General features: G+C 36.0%; 1 long non-coding RNA gene across 1 annotated transcript; it reads left to right on the top strand.

The window, feature by feature from the left end:
- The first annotated feature begins 11,347 nt into the window (after positions 1–11,347).
- LOC116792772 lies at positions 11,348–18,225 on the top strand. Its single transcript, XR_004359262.1, has 2 exons — positions 11,348–11,461; positions 16,952–18,225. It is a non-coding gene; the product is annotated as an uncharacterized LOC116792772 (long non-coding RNA).
- The last annotated feature ends 4,906 nt before the right edge of the window (positions 18,226–23,131 follow it).

A 23,131-nucleotide genomic window follows, 5' to 3' on the forward strand; every position in this document is an offset into this window, starting at 1 on the left:
AGATAGCATATCAGCGGAAGTTTCATCTCCTACTCAAATTATGTTGTACATATGCACGAAGTACAGCAATGGGGAAATGCAGAAAGTATATTGTCTCTGGTAGCTGGTACTGTGTGTATAATTATTTACAATGAGTAAGCAATTTCCTTCAGGTCAGACATGGAGAAATATTCTTACATTTGTGAAGATAAAAGACAGTGATCTTTGTTACTTGTATGGGTAATAGCTTCTTTTACCTAAAGTAAAAAGTAAAACCAGCAATGGAGAATTAAACAGAATTAAATAAAGGAATATGTTCTGTATTAATATTTTTCTAGGGATTTTAGAGATGAGAAGTGCAACCTTTTTTATGTGTTGTTTCTTTTGTCTCTGCTTATGCATTTGTTGAATACAAAGCTTCAGAAGTCATCTTTTTATAGGAAGTATAATTTAGTGATTAGGCTAAAACTAGCATGTCAGGACGAGGAGATCCATGATGCGGTATATCTGCAGAAGTGGGCTTTGTGATCTGTTTTTTGTTTTGTAGCAGGCTAAACTGTAATCATGAATCTGAGACCTTCCAAATGCCTAGAAAACTGTTCTGAGGGTTGAAATCATTGTCAGAGAAAGCTCTCTGTAACTAACAACCCAATTCATCCCTGTTGCAACTTGGTTTGAGACACTCAGTCACAGTTAATTGTTTTTATGAAGCAGATAATGTAGCTGAATGAGATTTAGGGGTATAGAGAACAGTTGGGGAAGTTGAATATGAGAAGCAATTTTTTTTCTGGATGCTAGTTTCTACTACTCAAAAGTACTATTATTACAGTACACAGTCAAGTCAATACTGTCTAGTATTTTACTTCATTTCAACACAAAATTAAATTTATTAGCTAAAAGGAAAGCATTACAAAGCAAACTGATATTCTGTGTCTGATGCTGCCCCTAGCCTTCTGGCTTGTCATCCCCCCATCTATCTTTTTAGAGCTGTTTGTGTTCACAGTCATCAAAAGAACATGATGAAAGGTGATTGATGAACTGTTTTGCAGGGTTATATCAAAACTAGACTATTAGGAGTTATTATTTTCTATACTGCAAACAAATCCCTGTGTTTTTTAGTCCTCAGAGGATCTAATTGATGCCTTCATAAATTGTATGCAACCACAGCAGGTTGCAGGGGGAAATTCTGACCTCACTGAAACCTAGGGTAAACTCAAAGAATTTGATGGGGTCATGATTTCATGTGTGATGGCTATCTTAAGGCGCTCTGCACTATACAAAGGTATTAGTGTAAGGCTGCCTAAATATGTAACTTCTTGTTATAAACAGATTCATACAAAACCAATCATGCTACTGTAAAGATTATCTTGTGTGTTTGCCGTAGAAGGACACTCTTTGCTTATTCACTGATGTCTGCAAGGGCGAACAAGACCTAAATTCAGACAATGCATGTGTGAAGTCAGCCAGAATAAAAAGAAGTTTATATATATCTGCTATCAGAGTGGTGGTAAATGCTCAATGCTTATAACTTTTTAAAGTGTACCAAGGAAACTCCTCTATAGCAATGCAGTACTACGTAGCTTCTATTCCTCAAAAATGTTCTGCTCTGAAGGATCTGTCCTTTAAATAAGGGCAGAACTCAAGAAGTGAAATTGCAGGCAGTGGAAAAATAATTTACATTGGTATGAAACAGTATTTCATTTTGCCATGGCAAGTACTGTACACTTCATGCTAACAGGAAGTATGTTAAGAGAAAGATGAACAATAAAAATGCTTCTAATGCATTTATTATTGTAAACATAACATGCATTATATTCAAACACTCAGTATAACTTACTTAATGCCACAGGCCAATTAGATCATCTCCAATCACATGTGGAAAGAGCTCAAGCTAATCTAATTTGCCCAAGAATGCTCCATTTATTTCTGTGTTTCTAATGTTTTTATACCATTATAAAATGATCACTAAACATGCCCTCCAGTATGGAGCCTCTGTGCACTCAGAAATGTAAGTTCAGAGGACCATTCTTCTAGCAAAACAGTGTTAACTGACTGTTCTTCTAAATTATGTTGCTTAATGGTCAGTGAACATCTGATGCTAAGTGGGCAACACTTGGATCTACACCTGAAAATACTGCTGCTAATATTCAATTGCAAGTAAAGTCAATTATTTAGATTATCAGAGGAAGAGAAAAACAGAAAACCACCAAAAACCCACTATAGCCTCTAATTTTCTTCGTTCTATGTGTTTTCCTCTGTGGCAGTGCTGATCTTTACAGTGGGTTGAATGACTCAGGAATTTTAGTTCTCAGATCTTCTGGTCCTAAATAGTTTTTTATGCATTCGAAGTCCTAACTGTACAACAAATAATCTGAGGCTATAGTATTGTAAAACAATATATGGAAAAAAAAAAAGACAAAAAAACCAAACCAGAAAATAATGCATGAAGTCTGCAGTGATATTTGGTGCTTTTGTTTATTTTGTTACAAGAAGGGTTACCTCCACAGTAAAAAGAGCAATGGAGAAGACAGTGGCACCATTTTACTATACTGTCTTTAAATGAATGGACATTTCATGGCTGAAAATTTTGTTATGTTTTATGAAAAATCTGGAGAGTGCTCACAATTTGACAGACACTTCTAATTCATAGACAAGGGGTACACATCACTGCGTAACAAGTTGAAGACTCGGGTCTTATGACAGGAAACATTTTGTTTCTTCGTATTTCAGATAGGTTACACTATCTCATTATTTCTATCTAGTGGCATCAGAGTTTATCATATGGATCAAGTTAGCCCCAATAGTCTGTTTTTCCCTCCTTGTCATCTTCACTAGAAGCATTTGATCAGTACGCTCACACAGTTCGAACCACTAACTCAAAGTTGGGTTCTTTTTTCCTTTCTGTTGCATTTCTCTTAACTTTAATGCATGTAATACATTGTATTTCACTGCCACTGGGGAGCATCATAAACATCCAGGAGATTCCTATGAAAGTTTCTCTAAATATTTTCTCGGTAAAACCAAGACTGGGACTGTATCCATCAAAACCCAGAAATATTCACTGCCATGTGAGACTCATTCAAGCAGTGTTCTGCAGCTGTAGTTGTAACTGCATTGAATGTCTTTAATAAAACTGTACTTTTCCCTGGAGTGATTGAAGTAAAACATAATATTTTAGCTATATACTCTATCTCATAGGAAATATAATGATCTGAACTTACAGTATGTTAAAATCCTTCGTCACAGCGCAAACTGAACAGTAGGCAAGGTCTAGTGTATGTTACAGGACATTAAAATGAGCATTCAACCAAAAGAAAATCATAAGCTGACTCTGCCATAAATCTTGTGAATCCCTGGTGGCTATTAAAATTCCACCAAAATTCACATGCTAATGAGGTGATTCCAGTCAATCCAACTTATCAACCTTGTGGACTGATTAAAGCAATCACACTATTATGAATTAACTGCTGGAAGTAGGATTTTGTAAAATGCAACACAAAGTGGAAGCTTTGGCTTGCTTAATACTGAAAAGTTAATAGGAAACTGTAAATTTTAAGAAAAATATTAGGCCAGTTCATAAAAATCTCCGTATGTAAGGACCAATCCGTTTTCCTCTACATTTTCCAGCATTCATCTGCTCAAGCAGCCAAATCATTTATACTGTAACCATTTTCAAATGCCATTCACATATACTCTTTAAAGCCAGGAGTTTCTTGTCCATCCCGCTCCCACTTCTGCTCTGGACTTCAACCTCCTCCTTAATAAAGCAGGGAGATGTCCATTTACAGACAGCAGGAAATAACTCCATTAATCACAGAAAAGGATTCTATATGTAGAAAAAAAGCATATACCACACTTTTTCCACATAAAGACGTGACATTCATATGGAAAGGGCCTGAATTAATTTTTATGAATAGGGCCCTTGGTGACTAATTCTTTTCTGAGGAGGGTAACAGGCAAATGTTATCCAGATGCATTCCTCTGGAATTATTCCCAGTTTCTGGAAGTGAAAACTACTGTACCTGTAGTACAATACAGGGTAGTCAGTGAAACTCGATATCAGCATAAATAGTGCAACTGTGTTCCCTTCACTTCTCGCCATTGCTATAAAAATCTGATCTGTTGTAAACATCTACCAAATCACCTCCCAGTAATTCAGTAATACCTGTGCCTATTCATACACAGACCTGTGTATGGGAGGTAAAAGTAACTCAACAACTGAGTCAAACAAAGATCTTCCAGCTTTGAAAATTTTCTGACTCCAGCCAACAAAGGGAAATATTTATTCTATTTAGAATGATTTTTAGGATGGAAATGCTATACCCATCCTGCTTACACAATGTTAGCACAGTGATTTAGAGTCCACTGTTACAGTCATAATGATACTAAAGAAAATATTCCTGCAACACCCTTTTTGGAGTTTATTCATGGTATACTACTACCTTTCACACATAAATGTCAAAGTACTCGAAAGAAACAGTAACCTCTGTTGTGGTGAAGGTATGGACATGGGGCAAGAGGATGTGAAGGGACTTGCACAAGCCATTCAACAAACATCTCCAGTGGAAGCCTCAAGGATTTTCAAAGTTAAGCATTAGAAAATCCTTAACAAAGAGTTCTAAGTACAGACCAGCCTTTCAGTTTGTCTCCGGTGTGGTTATAAGTGGCTTCTTGTAAGTGTTGGAGCAGTTTGAAAATACCCCTTCAGAACTGCGAACAAACAGTGTTGTTGTAACACACTGTCCAGCTATTTGCCAAACTAAATAAGAAAAATCTCACTTTTCGGATATAAAAAAAAGCCCATTTTTAACCCTGCAAAGTTTATTTGTTCATATGTGTTTTTATATTTCTTTGCAACTACAAAGCAAGAGGAGACACTGTGTATATATTCTATATCCTGTCACTACCTCTACTTTTTTAACAGCTTGTAATTGCTTACAGTAATTTATGAGACGTTAGATTGTAATTTTTACATATGAGTAGGTATTTGGGTTAAGAAATTCTTTTAGGCACTTGTTAGAAGTTTTTAAAATATATCAGTTTCTCTCCTAGTTGTAGCCATTGAAAATTCTTGTCTACCTGTATAACTGGTAGAGCGATATAGGGATTTCCAGGGGTTATTTCACTGAACTTAAGACAGGTATCTAAGATAAATCTTCTTTTTGAGATATGGTCCTTTCTCCGCTGCCCATAGAAAGAATTTAGACAACTGTCTTAAAATGGAGGCTTATATTTTAGGCTGCTGTAGTTAAGAGAAACTCCCAATTAGGATCCATGTTGCCCTCTCTCAGACTTCTTTGTGAGTCATGGAAAAGAGAAGACATGTTTAACTGACACACAGTCAGAAAATAAGGCATTGATACACATTTTAAAACTCCTAGTTACAAGTCAATAGTTCCAGAAGAAGTTCTGACATGACTTTTTCATTAGGAAATATGTGAGAAGTGCCATATTTGTGGTAGCATGATTGGACACAGAGTTTATTGTCACTTGTCTGAGAAAAGCTATGTCACCCTGACTCCCGCTTACATCAGCACATAACCATCAGAACTTTGTAGCAGATAGCCATTCTCTGAGCATTGAATATTCCAAAATATACCAGCAAACCTCATCTGATATGAGGTTTTGATCCTAATTTGCAAAGATACTCTCTCTACCCTTTCCACAGATAGGTATCTAGACTATGTAATTTAGATAAATACGTAAATATTTGTTATTTGAAAAACAAACCACAACAAATTACCACTTCTCCTTCTCTTCCAGGTACTCCTTGACTAGAAATTACTTTCAGGTGTTCATAATTTTGATGTTCTTCTCTAATACAAAAACAGATGTTTCTTGAACAAAGGGCGATCCAAGACAGTAGTCAGAGCTCCTGTGATATAATCTGAAAGGATGATTAAAACCTTCAGATTATAGTAGCTTCTCTGGAAGCTAATTTATCTAATGAATTTAAGCACAAAGCAACTTATGCAGGTTTCAAAAGCTTCTTTTTTAATAAGGCAAAGCGTTGATCTTCTGTTAGTACTCAAACTGAAAATGTTTCACAGCCTTGTAAGAAACAAGTCTTGTATTCAGGCACTATTAAATAGACACTTTTTTAGTGCACTATGAAAAGTGGGGATTGATCTGCATATCATATTTTGTTTCACCATAACAAATAGATATTTGGTAGGGAGAGAATGTATAAAACGTTATGGCGAAAATAATATATGGTGAAAATAATATATGGTGAAATATACGTGAAAATACTGTATGTACAAAGATGGCTAATCCTCTAAAACACTTAAACACTGGTGTGTTTTTACTCATGAAATTACTGTTTGTCATGTACTTAAGTATTTGCAAAAGCTAGATCTTTAGATAGCAAATGTTGGATTTTTGGTACTTAACAAACGTGAGAAATCACACTTGTGTAAGTTTCTTCAAATCTGTAGCCCAATTCCCACAAATATTGTTTCCTACTACTGGAACAGAGCTCTAAGGTAGGACATTTTTCCAAGTGTTCTTACTTGCTGGAATACTGAACAAAGTCGCAATGCTAAATGCCACACTAGACATCATGAAAGAATGTCACGGCTTTTGTAATACCAACAGAAATAAAAACATAATACCTTATGCTGACTGGAGGAAAATCTTTCTGCTGATGTTTTCTTCAGTTCTCTTTGGCTTTTACCTTGTTCATTTGTTTTATTTATTCTGTTTCTGAGAATCAGAAACCAATAGACTGGTTTCCTTGACAAGATAATATCCCAGCAGCCATAGTCATCTGGGCTGGAGAAAATCAGCTGTCATATATGCTGTGAAATGAAGCAAGAGTTTAAAAAGGCCTTATAAATAGATCCACTCCTCACTAACATCGAAATGGATTCTTCCCCTTCTCTGACTTAATATAACCTGAATTTGACCTGCAGGGTATATTGCAAGGCTCATCTTTTTTAACTCTATTGAAAATGGGTGTGTACAATAGCTATTGTAAAAGCAGAGCATTGATCAAGCAGGGAGGGAGGATCAGTATGTGAAGAGATGTTTCTTAAATTGCTCTATCAGGTGGTATTTTCAGATTACATCAGTGGCTTTTAGGCCATATGGAGAACTTCTTTTTTCACATTTACAGGAATCTAAATAAATAAATAATCCTGTTGCATGAGCTATGAGCTATGAGCTGTGAGCATTAATTTTTCACACTGCCTATTACTAGCCTCAACTGCTCCAGTTGAGATTTCTGGGGTCAGGCAGTCATCCTGACAAGGTGGGTAAAATGCTCAGTTTGCCAAGGAATATAAATAGTACTAATTTAATGGCATACCATCCTTGCTTACAACTAAATCTATTTCTCTTTTTTTCTTTCTGAGTTGTCAGAGGGCATATCCATCTACAACAGCAAGTTTCTTTTCGGTATGTGATGTAGAGCTCTTATGACTGTTATTTTCAGGGCTGTGCCTGTTGAGCAGGTCAGGCAAAGCTGTCGTTGACCACCCTAGTACCGCTGGCAGTGGCATCCCAGTAGCGTCCTAGTGATTCTAACTTGTAACATCACCCCTGTTATTTTAATATTGCAAAACAATCACAATAAACTGCTAATTAATTAGGGGTTGACATTGATTCCAGAGTCAGTGTGAATCAGAGTGCCATGCACTAAGTTTAGTAACACCTGGACCGTAAGTCACTATGGCATATCCCACGAGCAAATCCAGCAGCTCTTTCCCCTCAAAAATCAAGATGCTCCATCAGCTACATTGAACAGAAATATGAATGCTCAGGTGCTGCGTGTGCCAGTAACAGCACTAATCACTCCCATTTCAGAGTTGGTATTAAAGACTCTATTCATGCCACAAGGAGAGTTATGCAGCTGTTCAGTACTTTCTTTTAGAACACGCATGTGGGAGGTAGGTTGCATAATGAGACATAGCCCTATATTATGTCCTCATCTGTATGTAGGAGGATTTGAGCAAGCAGCAGCATATCTCAGTTTAAAAAAGGCCTTGAAGAAACACCTCTTTTGGTTTGTAGAACAGATCATGTGATCATTTCAAGATGTTTCTGCAGCACCTCAAGAACAGCAAAACCCTTGATTTTCTTTCTAATGAAATGGAAGGAAGTTGCTTCCTGGAGATCTGTGCCACCAAAGCAGAGGTCTTACTGGCCACACACACTGATGCTGCTTAACAATAGCCACTTGTCATATGGACTTGTGCTGATAATTTAGCAATGGTGTTGTTGAGATCATGATTTTGGGTGATAATTTCTCTAACTTTCTTCTCATTAGTTTCTCCAAGACCACCATCCTGTCCCCAGAAATCCTTTCCCTATGGACTGAATATCTTTCTCCATGTTTCCTCACACAAAATATTCTACTACATGCCCATCAAATTGGCAGTGGGCACAGAGATACACTGTTCTTCAGGGTACTGTAATGAAAAATATGATTCATATCTACAAAATACAGCTCCCAGGGCCAGGGCAGAGTCATGGGGGTAGCACCACATATCTTTGTGCAACTTCAGAACCCATGTCTGGGACTAAGGCATCTGCTAGGCATATAGAAAACACTCAGTGGATATATAGCTCTATTATCGGTTTTTATAACCTATTGTATCAATTTCTGAATTAGTAAAAATAACGTCAGTATTTATGTATTTTTCATGTTGATACTTTTACGTATAGTTGTCATAGACTGACCAGAAAATTTTAATTACTGCTATTTAATTTCTAACCAATATGCATATGCCATTAGTATAACTTTATTTGGATAACACTGTCTGGTTTCACAGAGATTCATAAAATTATCTGCATTGAAGAGCACAACCTCTCAGCTGTCACATTATCAATACATTGAGTTCTTTATGAATAATTTTCTATTTATCTCTTCTAGAAGTAATCAGAAAGGAGTCACTTTAAATAAACTTCTATTCACAGATGATTGATCGATTATAGAAAATGTAATTTCCTATCCTTTCCAAAGATCTAGTTTTGTATATAACTAAGCATTTAACTATATTGGAAACAAGTTGATTTTACTTTTCTCATGACAGAAAGGTTATATCAATGACTTACAGCTGACTGTTGAATCCTCTCTTGCTTCAAGTATAGTTCCCTTTGCAAGGACTGAGCAGAACAGAAACCATCTGAATACATGACAATTTCAGTTAAAAATATTTGAATGGAGAATGTGACCAAGTATGTGCAAGCATGTGTCTCTAACTACAAGGATTCATCATGCCATTTCTAGCCCAAAGCACTGAAACGTTGCATAACAATAAAATACGCTTATACTGGACACGATGTGCTTTCAACTACCCTGGTACAACTCAGGGAAAACAGTGAGGCAGCACCTAAACAAATAAACAGAAGATGGCCCATTACTGCTTGCTCCTCAGGAAGAAAACATATGGATATTCAGCAGTTTCAATGTGTAAAATAAGGGGAAGGCACAGAGGTCCCCCTGAGCTGAATGGGCTGACCAGAGGTGAGGCTCCAGGGGAGAAGCCGGCAGCTCCTCCTTGTCTCTGCTCCCTGAACCATCCCCAAAGTAGGATATGCTGGCCCTAGGAAGTCAGAATGGACACCGTGCAGATGGTGGGCTGGACAGCCACTGCAGCCATGGGGACAGCGTGTCTTATCTAGACTCGTCTGGCCTTGTTGTGGTTTTCCTGCTGGGCAGCACAGAGCTTATACTACACCCCTTTCACTGACCCATATATACAGTGTTCCCTTTTGGCTTGTTGAATACTTCTTGGGCTGCTGAACACTCAAACAATTTAAAAATACTATTTAGCAATATTATGATCATATCTTGATCATTGTCAAGTGTGCTGAGGCATAATTTAATCTCAATGTCTAAAAAGTTTATGACTGTATGTTTCTAACCACAGAAATTTTCCTGCCAAAACTGAGTAGATTGTAGCTCAGGCCTTTAGAGAAGGGGAGGGATAAGCCGTGCCATGTGATAAAATAGCCTTTCTTTGTCAAATATAGTTGGTTTCAGTTATGACTCAATATGAAAAGACAGGTTCCTAAAGAAAGTTTCCACATTTCAGTGCCATTCATAAATATTTTAACTTGCTTTTACTTAATGCACGAATGAAAAAACCATAAAGAGGATTTGACCTTAAACCCTTAATTGACAAAGACTAGTTTAAATCCTCTGCAATAGCCGACTAATGCAGTACCATTATGAATCATAAGGAATCTTAGCATGATGCATTCCCATTGTCACTGAACTAGTTAAAGCCAGTGAAGCATGACTAAATTGTTGTGACATTTTCCCAGCCCTACTATTACCTGTCAGATGGGAAAAAATCAAGGCGTCAGGACAAGCTTCCATATTGATGTGCTTGCTGTTGATATTAATTGATGTAAATGGATAAGCTTGTCCATCAACAGTAACAAGCACATCTGCTCATTGTAAAAAGAAATCTTCTTAACCTTCTGTTCTTTTCAGACTCCTTTGATATGAAAAAATAGTCACTTCTATACTCAGCAAATATGATGTTTATTGTGCTTGTTTTTATATTTTTTTCTAATTTGCTGACAAAATGAAATATGAACTCTTCTGGTATTTCATGTTTTTACTCACAATGGATTGAGTTATATAAAGTAGGACATGGACAAATTACAAAAGCCAGAACAAACAGAGTACCTAATAGTCTTACATAACTGCAAACAGTCCATATCAGCTTTAATCCATCATCTTCCTTACTGCTCTTCAGGAAAAAAAAATAATATTTTTTTTCTTTCTTTCTCTTTATTCATTTTAAGTACACAGAAGTTTTCCATGGACTAAAATAGCAGGACTTTTCCTGAGAAGTACTATGGAGATCTATAACAAAGACTCCTTCGAGTTCTTTCCTGGATGAATTTGCTAATTCTTGATGAATGCTACATGTTGTGATACAAACAGACTTCCCCTAAAGATCTTATTGGCAGTATGGTGCCCGTGACAACAAAGCCTGCTCGTAGAAGGCGTACATTTATTTCAAACGTCATCCTTCAGTCTAGTTAGAAATGTGATGTCTCCTAGCAGAAATAAAGTATGCACTGAGCATCATGTTTGTTGTTTTGAAATCATATTAATGAAGGCAACCACTGCTGCAGACTATATTTAGCATTTCTGTTGATAGAAAGAGAGAATAATTCAGAAATATCTTCATGTTGGCGAGATATTTACTGGAAAATAAAACCAAACATTGAGAGAAAGATAAATGGAAATGTAATCAAGTTAAACAGAAATATTTTCAATACAGTACATAAGAAAATTGATACATCCCGAAGAGAAGCAAACTGTAATGTTTTTGAAAACCTCGATATTGTCATCATTTAATACAAACCTTTAACTTATTTTTTTATGTTTTATCTAACAGCTGTACTATGAAGTTCAACTAATCTGAAAGTAATGCTGAGATCTGAAGCAAGCATGAATACTGATGAAGGCTAAAAGGATGCCAAATTAAACCTCAACTCATATCCTCTTTGTTGTAAAGTATGTTGGCATATATCTTTTTGCAGAAAGGTCTTACAGTCCTTCTGAGGCTGTGGCTACAGATCCACACTCTATGTACCTCCTAGGAATATTTTAAACAAAGAGTACCAGTTAGGCTATTGTTAAATTATCCTGGGGTTTTTTTGCACCTCTCACACCATTCCCTAGCAAATGAAATCTTGCTCTGAAGTCTGGAAGTTCCAGTTAGTCACTATTTATAACATTGACACTCAAGGGAAAGTGTAGAGATTTCAGTACTATCCAGATTACAGCCTGGGAAGCTATTGTCTCCCCAGCACAGCTGATGCAAGCAAGTTACTGGAAGGCTCTTTTCAGTTGTTTAAGATCATTTGAAATAGCCAAGAAAATGTCAGCTAACACAAACACATCACGATGCCTGATGTGATACTTCTCTTCTTTTGAATCATTCTTCCATTTCAGAACAGAAAAACAAAACAACATGTTGAAATTTCATTTCAGCTTGATATGTCTTTTGATCATTCATTTCACCTGGGTCCTATGGGTGCATTTATTTGTGAGCCAAAATTTTTCTGCCAATGTAAACAAGTGAAAGAGCATTGAGGAGCTTCACTGAGCTGTAGGCATCTACCAGAGCAGAGACCACGTCCCAAAGCCTTTATAAAGCAGAAAGTTTTTTTTTTGAAAACAATTATGATTGAAATAAAAAGTAGCTTTATATCAGACCCAAAGAGGCATAACATTCACTGCAGAGGTATAATTCACTTTGAATCTAAATAAATAATGTCATATCGCCTCTATTTTCTCTTCCTAATGGTTTTAAAGACTGAAAAGTTTTGCTTATAATTTAAAACTATATTAATTGATAACTCTTCACAATATTTGACCTAAAGCAATTTTGGAAATATTTAAAATAAATATCATTGATCAGAAAGAATGAGAAAAAAAGAATGAAGTGGATCAAAAAAGTAAATACTTTTTGTAACCAAGACAATATAACATTTTATAATCTCTGTATTTATGTTTTGTACAGAGACAAAAAAGGTATTTTGTTACGACTCATCCGTAGGATATTAAACTACCACTTAACTACCACTTGGCCAAAATTCATGAATTAGCAGCAATTGCATTAAATCCCCCCACAGATACTAAATAACAGCTATGATATAATCATAAATTATTCCTCTTAGGATTTGATTTTACCCAAATATAAATCAGATAAATTAAGAAATATAGGAGGAAATAACAGGTTTAATCTGATTAATGATTTTTAATAATCACGGATCTCAATTGTATTTTAACTCAAAACCTAAAATTGAATGCTGCCTCATCTCCCTAGCAGTCCAAACGACTCTTTGAAAACAGAAATAACATTATGACAGTATTTAATTTCTATTACGGAAGCTATAGCTTGCAATACAGTACAGAGAGCACTGCAACAATCATTGCAGTAATTATTCAGATGTTCTTGAGCATCCAGTAGGTCATGCTATGATTTATCACAGTTTTCTTAATAAATACCAGGACAATGATCTAAACCTTTATAATTTTGATTATGAAATAACTCAATTGAACTTGAAATAATTATTCAGTTCTAAATTATTGTAACTCAGAGTAGAAATTACCCCTGTCTTTGGGTGTGTTTTTGTGTGTGAAAGTGTCTATCAATACAACTACTACTTTTCAGTGAAGTTATATCTACTCTAAGCACAACCGTATGGTTCAAGTCTTTGAGACTTATAATCACTATATATGTTAAATGTCAAACAAATTTAAAGACAAAAACTGGGGAAGAAACACTTGCTTATTTAGACCAGAGACATGAGGTAAAAAAAATTCTATGAAGGGAGCTGTAACTTTCTTTTAACTAAAATGCATATTTGAGATGATGAAACAATTCACAAATTCATGTATAATTTATATTTTTTCAGCAAAAACATTTTAAAAAGTCAAAACACTTCACTCTGACATTTTCAAGTGAAATGTTTTGATTTTTTTCATTTCAAAACAACTTTTCATTTAGAAAAATTTACTAGCATTTTCAATGTTCCCCTGAATATTTAATATTTTGGTCAATCTGAAAATAAAGTCTCAGATCTCTTTTTTTTTAGAATATTAAAAATGTTCAAATTATTTTTTCAATTGGTTATTCTTTATCTGCTTGATCAAAAAATTCAGTTAGTCACACAGTTCTTCTCTAACAGTCCTGTAAGACTATTTTGATAGGCTCGATACCCATTTTAGCTTCACTAAATAAACATGAGAGACATGCATAAGCTTCCAGCACTGGTGTTACTGCTCTGTAAATGTTAATAGAACTTTGGGCAAGAATATGTGTCCTGTCTGAGGAGGAATGATATATCAGCAAGAGCAGTAGCTGGAAGCCCCTAGAGATCTCATGCTTCCAACATTCCCTCCTTTCACCACAAGTTTAACAGGAGGTAAAAAGCACTTGTATGGATATGGTCTATATGGATATGCTGAGTATGATTACCTCACTAAGGGACTGTGGGATGACACTACTATCATAATATGACTAGTACCCATTAGTTTGTATTCAAGAGGTCACCACCTTCTCTCTCTGTTATCATGTAAATTTCTTGGCAAAAAATTCACAGATAAAGTGAAAGAGTCGATTGAAACATGAAGTTTAAAAATAGAGAAGCTGGATTTTGTCTCACTCATTTCTAGATAACAAATATCTAGACATTGATCTTGTTTATTTGGTTCCACAACCCCCAAAAGAGGTCAGTTTTGTATTCTAAGAAAGATATGGAAGTGAAGCTGAATTTGCTCAGGGAGCAAGTATGCTGACACTTTCAGGAGGATTCAGATGGGCTTTGGATTTAATGGTGAATTTAATATCTCGTGGGTGGATAGGTAGTGGCACTGAAAGTGTGGAAGTTGGCACTGAAAAATTGAATTCTTTGGTATTACTTTTACATGCTTAAAGAAATTGGCAAAGCAAATCCCACAAATTTCACCTATCTGTAATTGCAGGTCACTGATTTAGGTAAATCTGTTGTCATTCCCCAAGACATTGAAAGAGTCAACACCAAAGAAACCAAGAGCCTTGGTTTTGTTACAGTTGAGCCTGAAGCACCCTGTGTGTATGAATTAGATGATTCTCTACTCTGAGAGTCCTGTGGAGAAGAGCATTCTTGCTGGGCTTGCACCTGGGGTCAAAAGCATCAAAAGCTAAGCGGCAGCTTTGTGAATTAGCAATATCCCAGTTCCTAAACACTCTCCAGATTCTCACCCACTTGTTTTTTTGGTAGAATAGCTATAAAATATAAAAAGCAGAAGGCAGACACTTTTGCAGAGGGGAGGGTTGCAAGAGACAATGGGTTAAATCTTGGCCAAGTGAATCAAATGTACAGGGAATCATCCACCTGCACAGGCTAGAAATAAGATCATTTCAAAGCTTATAAGTGAACTTGATGCTGTCCTTTAATGTGCAACTAAACAATTCATAAAGTTCATGGTTGGAGTTGACCCCTGTTACTGTGCTCCTTCTTGGCAGTGTTTCTAGGAAAAAGCTATTGCACAGCTGCAGGAAACTCACTACAGGAGAAGAGAGGTTTATTTGAAACAAACCAAGGATTATCATGATCAGATCCCTACAGACATGCTGACTGTGAACCAAACAATATATTAGATATCAAACTGTACTGACCTAAGACATTTTAGACCGGGAGATCTCCAAAATTCTATATTAGACTTCTATAATTAGATTCTTCACATGATTACTTTTTTAGTTGGTTATATAAAAGTTTTATAAATCACATGAAATTACACTCACAGCAATTGAAACAATGTACTTGTCTGTAATTTATCTTACTGTTTTGAAACCAGGTTGATTTTATGTCAGAGAATACATTTCTGTAATACATATGCTATAGCAGTTAGGAGTCACCAGATTTAGTGATCAATCTACCTTTTTGTGTTTTCTATGCAGATCCCACTTGCTTATCAATTATACTTTATTTGATAACTGGGGGCCTTTCAGTTGTTATGGAAAACATACAAGACACACATTCATGATGCACAGAATACTCCAGGCTACAATGGATAGCAGAGTTTCTGAAGTACCAGTAGATACATAAACACACCGAAACCCACAAAATCAGTCTGGAGAATACTCTTACACTCATTGATGTAGTCATGCAACACAAATGAATGAACATGAGTAATTTCGATGCAATTCCTGATCTTAATGGTTCAGATGATGCAGATATTTGCCTTATGCACTCAGCCAGTATAGTATCTGCCAATATAAGAACTGAAATCAGATTTAAAAAAAAAAAAGAATTTGCATACATACATGAGGAAAAAACTTTGCTTCTCACCTAGAATGGGCTATTTGAAAGGGACAAACAGTGTCAACAATCAATGACCCTTTGTCAAGGTTTGCTTTTAAGACTGTCTATCTTTAGGCATTGAACTAATATAAGTCTTTAAAACAAGAAGTTCAACCTCTCGGTCTCTCTCTAGAGCAGCTGGAAGAGATGGTTTTCTGTGAGGAGTAATTCATCTAAGAATCTTGGGACAGAGAGTCAGGATGTTAGTCAGTGTGGGTATGCTCCTAAGGAACTGGACTGATAAGAGGGGTAATTAGATCTTTAAAAAATATTTTCTTAAAGTGGTAAATATCCTGTTCTCATCTGCACTTCGAAACATGTACACATATTCATATCTTTTCTTTTTAAGAGTTTTCTTACTTTATAAAGTAGAATAAATTATAAGAATCAAATAGTAAACAAGAACAAACATCACTGAGGTCAGCATCGTAACCAAGGAAAATAGCAAAATGCAAACTGGCAATTTCTGAATGTGAAGAGCACACAGTATCTGGAACTTTTCTTATCACTTCTGTGTAAGGCAGGATTACCCATTTTAAATTAACTTGTTTCCATAACTGTGAAAGTGCATTTCTGTTTTGTCATATAGGCACAACCATCTCTTCAGGAGAGAAATAACTGAAGATACCAGAGGCCATTAGCTACACATAAAGTTTCTTTTTGCAATATAATCACATATAATAGTGGACTGTAGCCACGGTGCCTGATAATATTTTGGGATTCAGTTCAGAGTGGAATGATCTGTTGGAGAAAAAAAAAATCAATCTAGAAGCTTTCCTAAGATACATTTCAACTTGTCTATTTATTTGATTAAGAACCATAATATTAATAAGGACAGGTAAAACTGAATTCGTTGTGCCAGCAGCTCTCTTTCCCACTTGCCCTGTAGTGACTGGTTGTCACTGAATAGATGAATGGCACGTGCCTGCTAGAATTTATGTATCACACATCTGGGTCTTGACTGTGGATGCTACTGCAGACTCAGTCATACCAGTTTCTCCTGGCACAGTCAGCATTATTTCAGAGACAATTTGGGAGACAAAAATGTCTATAGTACAGCTAAAAGGAACACTACTCTTTCTCTTCTTTCTACTAGATGACCTGATTTTTTCTTCTCATTTTCTTCTTTCTCTTGCCTTTGTTCCAACAGAAAGAGTGGTGTACAAGCAATACCAGTGATGCTGCTGCTGCTGTGACAAAATGTACTGTAAGACTGCGCATTTTCAGACTTCAAATATTTGATCTGTTCTTTTCTCGATACAAGGCAACTTCAGCTTCTGCAGAAAGCTCCTCCACTCAGTTTTAGGCACTACCTGAACTCAGCTGTCAGCTCCCTATATGGACAATGATAAAAATAACACGCCCAAGATACGATTTAGATTTTAGGTGGGCAAATCATTCTCTACGTGAGCTTCTCTCATTTCATTGAATACTGAAGAAACCTGGGAGAAATATTCTCTCGGTTTAGTTGCCTTGAGTAGATTGGATCAATTCAGGACTATGGGAAAAATATAAATGCTCATTTGAGTGCTAAGAAGCAAATTATCCACTATATAAGCTCCACTGAATGCATCCAACAATACAGGATAGCAAGGTACTTGAGCAACAGAATGTTGCTGTCACATTTAGTTTAAGCATCATAATATTTGTATATATTTCTTTATTTTTATACAGTTAGAAGTATAATTCACCATCTTGTAGAGAAATAACAAGTCGCGGGCAACCAGTAAAGGTCTGTGCCCTAAACTACAAAGATACTGTATTAGTTGATGGTAAAGGTGATTGAATTTGAAATGTAAAGCAAATAGTGAGAATGTGGCTGTATACATCATCTGTTTTATGTCCTCTCACATCAAGTGTATCTTGGTGTTAGATATTTCAGCTACTAACTGATCTTTTTTGTTCTTCTAAAGATGGAGTTTCAGACTAAGTTAGTATTATTCAGCTAAAGCTTTTTCTGATGTCAGGACTAAATAGAATTGCAACTCCAGCTGTCAGCTTCCAGCAGCCAATAACAACCCTATTTACTTGGAATTTTTGCCAATTTTAATTAGTTATTTTATACACTAGTATGTGCAAGCACTGCACTTAACTAGTGCCATGTCTATATATGTGTTCTTTACCTTAAAGACTGGTGCAGTCCTATGTTTTTATAGTAGAAGATGGAAAAGAATTCCAGTGTATTCCCCCATCCACTTTTCTAATACATCAAAACTTATTTATTTGGTTGCTTTTTACCAGACATGCATCTACTCAGGAAGATAGCTAATTAAGTCTGAAAAAGCTTTTGGCAAATTTACCTGCAATGTTAATAAACTATTTTTACTTTATGTGTGCATCTATATGAATATACATATGTACTCACACATATGGCTGAACATATGCTTAGGACAATTAAAAGACAATACCAAGCAAAACCAAAAACCGAGACACCTCTCTGTTTCTGTGTTTATTTTAACATGTACCTTTGATTTGAGAGGGAATATTTTAGTGGCATTTTACAGATAAGATAGACAAGTAACATTCCAGTGAGGCAGTCGTCATTGTCACAGCATTTTAATTACCCAAGTCAGTTCATTTCTGACATGATTAACTCTTGCAAAGCCATAAAGGTCATGGACTGTAAGTTTAAAAAAGCTTGAACACTTTGGCTTTAGAGAAAAAAATAACTCAGGTTAGTTTTTCTACTCCGTCCTTGCCTGTTCTTAAGTTTTTCACAGCTACAACCAGTAGGCTGTAAGTAGGCAACTTCTATAAGTATGGCTTGACCCTGACCTCCATGAAACATATCAGAACAACGGTGGGTATTTCTAATCACACTATAGGAAAGCCCACCCTGAAAGTGTCTGTCACAGCATGTCACTTTGTCATATTTATAGGCACACAGGTATTTGAAGCACCCCAAGGTATCTGTAAGTAATTGGCGTGATGATTCCAATCCACTGCCAGCTATGAATTAAATATCTAAACAGTTTTGGTTAGCAAACTATTTATCCTAGTGGAAAATTATATCTTTAGTTTATTCAGTGAGCTGGAAATAGAAGAGAAGCTAGACATTGATGTTCCCAGTGTAACCGTGATTTCTGATGTAAAAGGAGAAGGTAAACAAGTTAAGATATATCTTACTGATGTACATCACAGATGGTTTAAGACCCCTCACCTAATCTGAATCTGTCAAAAGAATCTCTGTATTCAATAAGCAGTTTGTAGCAAGAGGGGCATATTACTGAATAAAGAGGATAGTAAGAGGAGTCTGACACTTGAAAGGTCTTTGACAGCCTGTGGCCGACTGCTGATAGTGTTTAGAATACACTTATTATCAGCCCTGATGTATCTTATCAGTATGAACATGGTTGTTTGAAAATTAAACAGCGTGAAAAAAATGGTCTCACGCAGTATTTTTAATACCTTTGCATTTAAATATGGATTTTCAAAAATTTAAAAAACCTCAACCATTCTTCTAGTATAATTTATTTTATTATTTTATACATAGAACAGGTACAGTCAAACCACAGGCTCATTTAAGTGCATTGTTACAGTACTATTTAAGCTTATACTTACAAGACCAGAATGAAGCATTTTTATTTAAAATGAGGAGTTTTGTAGATGGAAAGAAAAATACAAACATCTTTTTTTAACCTCCTTTTGTTTGTTCCTTTGTTAATATCTTGCTCTGCTAGGTTTACAAATCCTAAATAAATAGAAATTAGTGCTCCTTACTTTGCAGTCCATTTGCTTTAGATGTTTGCCTTGAGGGACATTTGTGTATTCTACTAATGGCTGCAGCAGAGTGCTGTCTCATTTTCATTCTGGCAAAAAAAGGCCGTTTCCATGGTTACAGTTTCATTTGCTAGAGAGAAACTGATGGCTGTTAGTGATCCCATCATAAGCAACTTCTGTCAGATTTCTTATCAAGTAGACATATTTTGACAAAGTGAAAGATAACACCATAATAAGAGAACTAAGTTGCTACTCTATGTAATGAACCATTTAGCATTAAATGAAATGTGAAACCACATTCTTAAGACTGAAGGTGGAGAGAAAAAAGTAATATTTATAATTTATGAAAATAAAAATATTCAGTGCTGGAATAATGATAGCCTACTTGCTTTCTGTTGTCAAGGTAAATCTAGTAGCATAACACCGATTTATATTTTAGGGTCAGATACAAACCTTCACTGTCACTGGTTTCACAGAAAGGCTGCATGGAACTGTAATAACTTTCAGGTTTCCCTGTGGTAGTCCATCCGGCTAGGTAAGGCCCAAGACTGAGTTAAGGGCTAAATGTATGGCTGGTAGGTCACACCCCCTCCCCCCAGACCCAGCTCAGCATATAAGACTTTGTCTAGCATTTTGCCCCACAGAATAAATGCCATCTCTATTCAGAAGAAATACCGTAGACTTCGAAAACTGAAAGAAACTGACCCTGCCCTTTGTTGCTGTGAGCTGGGCAGGATGCCAGACCAAACACCAGATTTGTCCCAAAATATTCTGTTATGCAGAAAGTGTTTATTGGAGCCCTACATAACCTGATGACTGAAGTTAAATATGGTTATTGAAGGGAAAATAAGACAGTATACTATTTAATATTAGATGGTTGCTTTGTATTTCAACTCTTGAAGGTATCATACACAGATGACATCACCACATCTTCAGGTTTTCTTGGATCACTATCACAAAAAAGTCTAAATAAATACTACAAAATCTAACCACAGAAGAGTAATAGAATACAGGAAATAAATAAAACACATCACTGACATATTAGGATAAAAATAAAATATCATGAAAAATATATTCCAAGAGGTTGGAAGAGGATTGAAATAACAAAGAAAGAAATACTTAGGTAAAATTAAATACCTATACCCTGTACATGAGGTGTATACCCTGGGGTTAAGTTAAAGTATATTTGTATAAATGCATAGCAAGCTTTTTCTCCTTAGACTCCTCCATAAATCTCCATCTATATACAGATATTTGTTTAAAATTTAATCTCACTTGAAGCAGAGTATCAGTTCATTATTGCCCTTCACTTCTGTAGTCATTCAGCTTTACAAGTGATGTGAAATGCTATCAGACTAAAATGATAGTTCCTGATTCTTATCTAAATTGAAATTTTTTTATATTTCTCCAGCACATTTAAAAATAGGATGTAACTCTTTAATCAGTTTTAAGTAATTTGTTATTACCCAACTTTGGAAAGACACTTTAGAATAGATGAGAGGCCAGTTATTGTGTAGACCTACTTTGCACTCAAAATGCACTCTGAGATCAGAGTTATATGTGAATTCGTGAATTTGAATCACCTCCAAAAAGCCTACTATGACCTAAGGTTTTTCTGAGATACAAAAGTGGTTGATGTCCTGAAGATTTCTATTTAATTATTTGGTATTATAAATGCTGTATAGTACATGGAGGTTTGAAAGAGTTCACTTGCCTACCCTAGCTTGTGTTAGTCTTGAGCAGAATACTAGTATAAAAGTATCCATTAAGCACTTCTAATTGTTTTTACCATTTTAAATATTATTTACAAGCACAGTGTGAGATATCATCTTGAAATGTGGGCATCAAATTTAAAATTAGTGGCGCTGAGGTCATTATTATAACATAGAATCATAGAATGGTTTTGATTGGAAGGGACCTTAAAGAACATCTACCATGGTCAGGGACAACTTTTACTAGATCAGGTTGCTCACAGCCCATCCCATCCTCCAGAACAGAATCCTGCAGCAGGATCGTTAATGTGACAATGCATATGCTTCTGGAAACTGAATTGAGAAGCCTATGTCAACAAGCATGGAAGCATGGCTGAAGCCAAAGTACTTCTCTGAAGTCCAGATGATGAGGTCATGCTCTTTACACAAGAGCCAGCCATGAGTTTCTTTTATACCCAAGGATCCCATTGACTTGAATCCAGGATGAATTTCTCTGTCATCTTTCAGTAAGCTTAAAGGATTGGATCTTCTACAGCAACTGGTGATGACCTACTTCAGGTTCCACTGAAGTTAATGATAAAACTTTGATATTGAGCAGAGTTAGGTCCATGGTACAGTCTTTTGAATATTCCCACTCTGTATGATTCCTAAAGAGTTAGTGATGAACAAAAGGCACTGAAGTAATCTGTACTTTTCAGATGGGATTTCTAACATCCGTATAATAACATCAGTGACACAGGAATTGAATGCATGGCACTCTATTAAATTCCATGAGCTGTAATACCATACTTCTAAAGCTATAGGAATGTTAATATCTGTGTTTGCACAGCAGCTGTGCTCTGCCACAACCTGGGGAATCCATCTGTTTAGAGGAAGGCTGAATGTATACATAACATGAATATGGGGTGAGTTAGAATAGATGTGGGACCTGAATAACCCAGGAGCTGTAACTTCAACAGACAGTGCTCCCCAAAAGAAATACAGCTTCCTCAGTGCCTCTGATAAATCTGAAATGGACAGACAGAGAGACAACAGATAGGTTTGCATAGGTACTCCAGAAAGGCCTCCCTAGAGCACAAAGTTTTGGATCTTCTTTGTTTACCTTTTCCTTAAACACAAGCTTCAGGTGATTGTGCTTCAGCATTTGCTGAAGCTGGTGTTGTGAGGAGCACGAATGGATCTTTCCGTTTTCTTTTCATCACATATGTGATGTTTGCCACAATACCCACAAGGATTGAAATAGTTCTTTTTTCAGGAAGAGTGGCAAAGATGACTTAACTGCATTGCCAAGATTACCAGAAATGTCAATTTAAGTTAAGCCTTTCTGTTAGTATGATCAAAATATCTAAGTATTTTAAAGTCAAAGTTAACACTGTAGTACAGTCCTTCTCTGAATTCTTAAATACGTGGACTAATTTTCAGCAATGCTTCACTTTTACACACTTTGTAATTTGAACAACAGTTGTTGTGTTGTCAAGTCCTAAGAACAGTCAGTCCTAACATTCAAGTACCTGAGAGTTTTATGTGTTTGACTTTCAGTGGGATTTGAGCATTTCGTTCTGATAGCTCCTTCTAAAAAATCACAGATGAGGAATTCTAACCATTGATCATTCTTCTAAAGAAGAAAAATTCTTGTGTAGATGTATTTATTTGTTAAAGCCTCAGTGAAAAACTCCATGTCACCTTCTGGTGCCAGTGATCTGCTTGGGCAAACCGACAACTGTGAGCAACAATGAAAGCTGACAACTTCATAACCTTGGCAAGCACTATGAGAAAATGACTGTTCCTTCTGCCCATGGTGCATGAAGGGCTTTTTATGGCCCAATATCCAGGATGGCGCTCTGTGGGAAGAGGAAAGGTCCTGACTCAAGTAATTTCCTGTTCAAATAAGAAGTAGT

This window comes from Chiroxiphia lanceolata, chromosome 1 (genome assembly GCF_009829145.1).
Source record: "Chiroxiphia lanceolata isolate bChiLan1 chromosome 1, bChiLan1.pri, whole genome shotgun sequence".
Taxonomy (NCBI): domain Eukaryota; kingdom Metazoa; phylum Chordata; class Aves; order Passeriformes; family Pipridae; genus Chiroxiphia; species Chiroxiphia lanceolata.